Source organism: Anomaloglossus baeobatrachus, chromosome 1, assembly GCF_048569485.1.
Source record: "Anomaloglossus baeobatrachus isolate aAnoBae1 chromosome 1, aAnoBae1.hap1, whole genome shotgun sequence".
In the NCBI taxonomy this organism is placed as follows: domain Eukaryota; kingdom Metazoa; phylum Chordata; class Amphibia; order Anura; family Aromobatidae; genus Anomaloglossus; species Anomaloglossus baeobatrachus.
In genome coordinates, this window is record NC_134353.1 from 867012177 (window position 1) to 867021288 (window position 9112).

General features: G+C 45.5%; 1 protein-coding gene across 2 annotated transcripts in view; it reads right to left on the minus strand.

Moving 5' to 3' along the window:
• The window catches only part of ERBIN (erbb2 interacting protein), a 352105-nt gene extending 349851 nt beyond the window's left edge, over window positions 1-2254 (minus strand). For both annotated transcript variants that reach the window (XM_075326048.1, XM_075326057.1), the window contains exon 1: window positions 1822-2254. The gene's annotated coding sequence lies outside the window, so the exon portion shown is untranslated. The remainder of the gene's footprint in view (window positions 1-1821) is intronic.
• Window positions 2255-9112: the final 6858 nt, after the last annotated feature.

Below are 9112 nucleotides of genomic sequence, written 5' to 3' on the forward strand. Positions count from 1 at the left end.
ACACATATGGACTCGGCGGTCACATATAGACCCATCCACATGTATGTTCTCGGAGGTCACATATAGACCCATCCACATGTATGTTCTCGGAGGTCACATATAGACCCATCCACATGTATGTTCTCGGAGGTCACATATAGACCCATCCACATGTATGTTCTCGGAGGTCACATATAGACCCATCCACACGTATGTTCTCGGCGGTCACGTACATCAGGCCTGTATAGGAACAATGACCAAAAACAAGAAGGAAAAAAAAAAAAAGTTTTATGGCTTCAGATTCCCCCTGACACAATTACACCCGCTTCATACATTGCAGAACAAAAGCAGAGCCTGGATCAGGCAATGTAGGCATTTTTCATCATAGGTGGATTCATTTTGCACTTTTCTGATTTTTCATGACATTTTAGTGTCTGATAACATCCTGCCAGACGTTGCAGATCTGCAAAACTACTGGTGCGTGTATAGACAGAGACAACAAGCGACCAATCTGCAGTCACATTTTCCTTGGTGACACAAGAACCCATTCTACAACCAATAAAATTTTGCAGCATGACAACAGCGCCAAAAAGCAGCTCACTAGAAAGTGCAGCCCATATGTGATTTCCCTGCTAAGCAACACCAGTGCCACCACAGTGGCATGAGTCCAATGTATACAGCCAAGCATGGGTGGACATATCATTGGGGCAACCAAGGGCCCAAGAGGTTAGGGGGCTTATTTCTACCTCCAATTTTGCATTTTGATTAACTCTTGGACCTTAAAGCGCTCCTATATTGTTTTTGCACAAGGCCCTTTTCGGTCTATTTCTGCCACCACAAGGCCTTGGCAAGGTGGCAACCTGCAAACCAAACCATGCCCAAAACGAATCCATGATCTCATCATCAGGTCTTGTTTTGCATTAACCTGATCATAAAAACTGGACTACAATTGTAGCATTCTACGCTCCATTGTGCTCATTTGCAGCAAAACCCATTATAAAAATCTATAAATCAACACAAAAAAACAAAATTATAACAGAACCATGTGGATTGTAATAACAGAAAGAAACACTAAGGCAATTGTACTCTTGGCCACACACAAACACCTCTAAAGGCAGATGATAAACTTCACCATTGTCTTGTGCAAAGTGGAGAAATATCAGATTTTTCAGGACTGTAAACAGGTGACATCTCATTTCCAAAATATGAGCGAAGCATTTGAAATGTTATAAGTGGGCAGCAACAGGGTGGCATCAGGCTTCACCAAAATCAGAGCCTACCACCCTTGTGCCCACTTGTATGGCTCAGTGGTTAGCACTGCAGTCTTGCAGCGCTGGGGTCCTGGGTTCAAATCCCACCAAAGACCCCATCTGCAAGGAGTTTGTATGTTCTTCCCGTGTTTGTGTGGGTTTCCTCCCACACTCCATAAACATACAGATAGGGACTCTAGATTGTGAGCCCTAATGGGGACAGTGATGCCAATGTATGTAAAGTGCTGTGGAATTAATAGCGCTATAACAGATAGGGACTCTAGATTGTGAGCCCTAATGGGGACAGTGATGCCAATGTATGTAAAGTGCTGTGGAATTAATAGCGCTATAACAGATAGGGACTCTAGATTGTGAGCCCTAATGGGGACAGTGATGCCAATGTATGTAAAGCGCTGCAGAATTAATAGCACTATATAAATGAATAAATTATTATTAATTATACTGGCCGCAGTGTATGGAATGGGCCATCAGGATAAGAATTCAGCAATATTTACAAATATCAACATTCTATTTACAAACAATACACAGAGTGATTGCACAGACAGTGATTGCACAGGCTGGCAGCACCCACCTTCTCTTGTCCTGACAATTCTCTTCTTCCTTCTTCTTTAAAAAAAACAACTAATTTTTTCTAAAAACAATCCAATAGAAGTTAATACTTTGCTTTTCAAACCCTCCTCAGAAGCTTTTCCCAGAAACACAATCCAGATGAATCTCCAGCCCGAAAACCATCCACACAAAAGAAACCTACAACTTCCACAGGCAATAGATGAAGTTTCTTCGCAGCTTATTCTGTTCTTTCTTTTCCTGGAGGAGGAGGAGCAATTGAAGAATTAAAAAAAAAAAATCTTAAAAGGGGGATTAAAAGTGTTTGAGGGGGGAGGAGATGAGAAGTGTGCAGTGTGTGGAGGGGGGCACACACAGCCAGGAGGGGGGTAAGGGGGTCTGGAGAGGGTGGATTCTCAGTGCTGGGATCCTGGAATGCCCCCTGGGGTCCTTGGATGTCAGAGGGGGTCACTAGGGTGCTATTTGGGGGGTAGAGTGTCGCACTACAGAGCCGCACCCAGCACAGACACAGGCAGCACTCAGTGTCTCTCCTCCCCTGTATGCTCAGCACACTCTCCCCTCCCCCTCTCTGGTTCCCCTCCTCTCAGGAGGCTGTCTCTATGGCTGCCTCTGCTACTCACTTCCTAGGCGTCACATTTCTCCTCTGTCTCTTCCCTTTCCTCTGTTTCCCCTTTTTGCAGCATGTTTCTTCCACCTTCTCTCCCACCTCCAGCCTTGCCCAGCAGCTTGCTCTATGTTGCCTTCTCCCAACTGTTGGTGTTTGCAGCCAGCTCTGACCATATGCCAGGGCGCAGAATGGGTGGGCACAATAGAGGAGATGACTGGGGGTGGGGGACATGAATTAGCAGGGGTCGCATAGCTGGCCATGACCCTGTCTCACCCTTTCTTTAACCCTGGATAGTGTACACATGCAGTATAACCCTGGATAGTGTACACATGCAGTATAACCCTGGATAGTGTACACATGCAGTGTAACCCTGGATAGTGTACACATGCAGTATAACCCTGGATAGTGTACATATGCAGTATAACCCTGGATAGTGTACACATGCAGTATAACCCTGGATAGTGTACACATGCAGTGTAACCCTGGATAGTGTACACATGCAGTATAACCCTGGATAGCGTACACATGCAGTATAACCCAGGATAGTGTACACATGCAGTATAACTCTGGATAGCGTACACATGCAGTATAACCCTGGATAGCGTACACATGCAGTATAACCCTGGACAGTGTACACATGCAGTATAACCCTGGATAGTGTACACATGCAGTATAACCCTGGACAGTGTACACATGCAGTATAACCCTGGATAGTGTACACATGCAGTATAACCCTGGATAGTGTACACATGCAGTATAACCCTGGACAGTGTACACATGCAGTATAACCCTGGACAGTGTACACATGCAGTATAACCCTGGATAGTGTACACATGCAGTATAACCCTGGATAGTGTACACATGCAGTATAACCCTGGATAGTGTACACATGCAGTATAACCCTGGATAGTGTACACATGCAGTATAACCCTGGACAGTGTACACATGCAGTATAACCCTGGATAGTGTACACATGCAGTATAACCCTGGATAGTGTACACATGCAGTATAACCCTGGATAGTGTACACATGCAGTATAACCCTGGACAGTGTACACATGCAGTATAACCCTGGATAGTGTACACATGCAGTATAACCCTGGATAGTGTACACATGCAGTATAACCATGGATAGCGTACACATGCAGTATAACCCTGGACAGTGTACACATGCAGTATAACCCTGGATAGTGTACACATGCAGTATAACCCTGGATAGTGTACACATGCAGTATAACTCTGGATAGTGTACACATGCAGTATAACCCTGGATAGTGTACACATGCAGTATAACCCTGGATAGTGTACACATGCAGTATAACCCTGCATAGTGTAAACATGCAGTATAACCCTGGATAGTGTACACATGCAGTATAACTCTGGATAGTGTACACATGCAGTATAACCCTGGATAGTGTACACATGCAGTATAACCCTGGATAGTGTACACATGCAGTATAACCCTGGATAGTGTACACATGCAGTATAACCCTGGATAGTGTACACATGCAGTATAACCCTGGATAGTGTACACATGCAGTATAACCCTGCATAGTGTAAACATGCAGTATAACCCTGGATAGTGTACACATGCAGTATAACCCTGGACAGTGTACACATGCAGTATAACCCTGGATAGTGTACACATGCAGTATAACCCTGGATAGTGTACACATGCAGTATAACCCTGGATAGCGTACACATGCAGTATAACCTTGGATAGTGTACACATGCAGTATAACCCTGGACAGTGTACATATGCAGTATAACCCTGGATAGTGTACACATGCAGTATAACCCTGCATAGTGTAAACATGCAGTATAACCCTGGATAGTGTACATATGCAGTATAACCCTGGACAGTGTACACATGCAGTATAACCCTGGATAGTGTACACATGCAGTATAACCCTGCATAGTGTACACATGCAGTATAACCCTGGATAGTGTACACATGCAGTATAACCCTGGACAGTGTACACATGCAGTATAACCCTGGATAGTGTACACATGCAGTATAACCCTGGATAGTGTACACATGCAGTATAACCCAGGATAGTGTACACATGCAGTATAACCCTGGATAGTGTACACATGCAGTATAACCCTGGATAGCGTACACATGCAGTATAACCTTGGATAGTGTACACATGCAGTATAACCCTGGACAGTGTACATATGCAGTATAACCCTGGATAGTGTACACATGCAGTATAACCCTGCATAGTGTAAACATGCAGTATAACCCTGGATAGTGTACACATGCAGTATAACCCTGGACAGTGTACACATGCAGTATAACCCTGGATAGTGTACACATGCAGCATAACCCTGGATAGTGTACACATGCAGTATAACCTTGGATAGTGTACACATGCAGTATAACCCTGGATAGTGTACACATGCAGTGTAACCCTGGATAGTGTACACATGCAGTGTAACCCTGGATAGTGTACACATGCAGTATAACCCTGGATAGTGTACACATGCAGTATAACCCTGGATAGTGTACACATGCAGTGTAACCCTGGATAGTGTACACATGCAGTATAACCCTGGATAGTGTACACATGCAGTATAACCCTGGATAGTGTACACATGCAGTATAACCCTGGATAGTGTACACATGCAGCATAACCCTGGATAGTGTACACATGCAGCATAACCCTGGATAGTGTACACATGCAGTATAACCCTGGATAGTGTACACATGCAGCATAACCCTGGATAGTGTACACATGCAGTATAACCCTGGATAGCGTACACATGCAGTATAACCCTGGATAGCGTACACATGCAGTATAACCCTGGATAGCGTACACATGCAGTATAACCCTGGATAGTGTACACATGCAGTATAACCCTGGACAGTGTACACATGCAGTATAACCCTGGATAGTGTACACATGCAGTATAACCCTGGATAGCGTACACATGCAGTATAACCCTGGATAGTGTACACATGCAGTATAACCCTGGATAGTGTACACATGCAGTATAACCCTGGATAGTGTACACATGCAGCATAACCCTGGATAGTGTACACATGCAGCATAACCCTGGATAGTGTACACATGCAGTATAACCCTGGATAGTGTACACATGCAGCATAACCCTGGATAGTGTACACATGCAGTATAACCCTGGATAGCGTACACATGCAGTATAACCCTGGATAGCGTACACATGCAGTATAACCCTGGATAGTGTACACATGCAGTATAACCCTGGACAGTGTACACATGCAGTATAACCCTGGATAGTGTACACATGCAGTATAACCCTGGATAGCGTACACATGCAGTATAACCCTGGATAGAGTACACATGCAGTATAACCCTGGATAGTGTACACATGCAGTATAACCCTGGATAGTGTACACATGCAGTATAACCCTGGATAGTGTACACATGCAGTATAACCCTGGATAGTGTGCACATGCAGTATAACCCTGGACAGTGTACACATGCAGTATAACCCTGGATAGTGTACACATGCAGTATAACCCTGGATAGTGTACACATGCAGTATAACCCTGGATAGCGTACACATGCAGTATAACCCTGGATAGTGTACACATGCAGTATAACCCTGGACAGTGTACATATGCAGTATAACCCTGGATAGTGTATACATGCAGTGTAACCCTGGATAGTGTACACATGCAGTGTAACCCTGGACAGTGTACACATGCAGTATAACCCTGGATAGCGTACACATGCAGTATAACCCTGGACAGTGTACACATGCAGTATAACCCTGGATAGCGTACACATGCAGTATAACCCTGGACAGTGTACACATGCAGTATAACCCTGGATAGTGTACACATGCAGTGTAACCCTGGATAGTGTACACATGCAGTATAACCCTGGATAGTGTACACATGCAGTATAACCCTGGATAGTGTACACATGCAGTGTAACCCTGGATAGTGTACACATGCAGCATAACCCTGGATAGTGTACACATGCAGTATAACCCTGGATAGTGTACACATGCAGCATAACCCTGGATAGTGTACACATGCAGTATAACCCTGGATAGTGTACACATGCAGTATAACCCTGGATAGTGTACACATGCAGCATAACCCTGGATAGTGTACACATGCAGCATAACCCTGGATAGTGTACACATGCAGCATAACCCTGGATAGTGTACACATGCAGCATAACCCTGGATAGTGTACACATGCAGTATAACCCTGGATAGCGTACACATGCAGTATAACCCTGGATAGCGTACACATGCAGTATAACCCTGGACAGTGTACACATGCAGTATAACCCTGGACAGTGTACACATGCAGTATAACCCTGGATAGTGTACACATGCAGTATAACCCTGGATAGTGTACACATGCAGTATAACCCTGGATAGTGTACACATGCAGTATAACCCTGGATAGTGTACACATGCAGTATAACCCTGGATAGTGTACACATGCAGTATAACCCTGCATAGTGTACACATGCAGCATAACCCTGGATAGTGTACACATGCAGCATAACCCTGGATAGTGTACACATGCAGTATAAGGTGCAGTACGAGGTGGGTTTCCCAGCCATGTGAGTAGCAGAAGAGAAGGCGGCTACAAATGCATTGCTGTAGTGGACAATCCATCCTAAAGGCTGTGTTTGGCTATATAATGACAAGGAGACCGTACTACCCAGGGGATAACTATAGTGGGGGCAGGGTGTACTGTCGCACCTACACTTTGGAGTCTAGAGGAGCCCATTAATCGATAGGAGACCCTATTGGAGATTTTGCATTAAAGGGAACCTGTAAGGCTGCTTTCACACCTCCGGTTTTTGCAGTGCGGCTAAATCCAACTCTAAAACCTATGCAACGGATGCGGCGAAAAAAAAACGCATCATTTGCATACGTTTTTACATGCAACCCGTCCGGTTTTTGCCGGTTGCGGCACATTACTGAGCATGCGTTTTTTGCCGCATCGCGCCGCATCCGGCGTCCATAGGCATGCATTAAAAAAAGTGCGCATCGGCCGGATGCGTTTTTTTTTTTGCCGGACAAAAAAACGTGCCAGGCAACGTTCTATCCGACCGCCGCATGGGCTAAATATGCCACATCCGGCAAAAAACGGACCGAACGCAAGGTCATGTGGCACAATCCGGCACTAATGAAAGTCTATGCGGAAAAAACGCAACCGGCAGCAAAAAAAAACGGTTGCGTTTTTTCTGCAAAGAGCCGGATTGTGCCGCAGAGCCAAAACCGGATGTGTGAAAGCAGCTTAAGGTCCCCCCATGTCCTCCAACTCAACAACATTTGTATTGTATGCCTATCCAGCCCTGTATGATGTTAGTCACTAAAATCAATGTTTTAAGTAAAAGGATTTTATAACCTCTGCTGTTCCTTCATTAAAGGTTCCCTGTCAGGTGCAAACGAGCAGTTCTAGGTGCATATTGCTAATCCCAGCCTATGGCCTCTGTCACACATTCGTGCCTCCGGTACGTGTTTGACAGTTTTCTCACGTGCACACGTGGACCTATGTATTCCTAATGGTTTGGACACACATATTTTGGAACGGAACGTGTGTCCGTTCCTTACTTACGTGTGTTTCTCACGCTGACATGTCCGTTTTTCTCCGGCATCACGGATGTCACACGGCCCGCACCCGTACCACACGGATGTAGTGTGGATGCGGTCCCGTGTGAAACGTGCCGAAGAAAACTCACGTGTCAGAGAAAAAAATAAATCTTTCCTCACCTTCTCCAGCCCTTCTGTCTCTGCCACTGCTGCCACTTGCTGCCGACCGCCGCTCATTATGCTCATTTAATATTCACTTCACTGCGGCCGGAAGCAGCAGCAGCGGGGAGTCGGCAGGGCCGGAGACCGAAGATCAGCACCACGGACAGTAGAAAGGACCACGTGAGTATGCAAATTACCGGTTCTCCATGTGTTATCGCGGATAGCACACGGAGATCACACGTGGTCCACATGTACCGGAGACACGTACTTACCAAGCGTAACACGCAGGGAAAATACGTGTCTCGCGGCACGTGCGTGATTTTCACATATGTGTGGCAGAGGCCTATAGTAGCATAGATAAAGGGATCTTTAGAAAAAGTATTTCCCATATCATGTGCTATTGAAAACAGGGACTAGTCACAAGGACGTTATTTCCCTTGGCTAGTCAGCCCCCTTTGCATGTAAGCTCCTGTGGGCGTGCTAACATGCTAATAAATGCGCAGCATTAGAGGATGGTTGCATTCACTCCTTGGGTGCCATCATTCCTGGATTTCGGCCTACTGCGCATGATCTCAGGCTTTCGGTCATGCGCACTACACAAGTTTGAAGCCAGGATGCGTACACCCGGCTTCATAGTGCGCATGACTGAAAGTCTGGGATTATGCGCACTGAGCCGAAATCCAGGAGTCTGAGGTGGTGGCAGCAGAGAGGTGAGAACAACCATCCTCTGACTCTGCGCATTCATTAGCATGTTAACACACCCACAGGGGCGTGCTTACATGCAAAGGGGGCCGACTAGCCAAGGGAACTAATGCCCTTGTGAATCATCGCTGGCCTCATTAGCATATGATAAAAGATATTTAGAAATACATTTTCTAAAGATCTCTTTATCTATGCTACTCGATACAGCAACGGTTAGGCAGGGATTAGCAATATGCACCCAGAACTGCTCATGGTTCTGGGTGCATATTGCACCT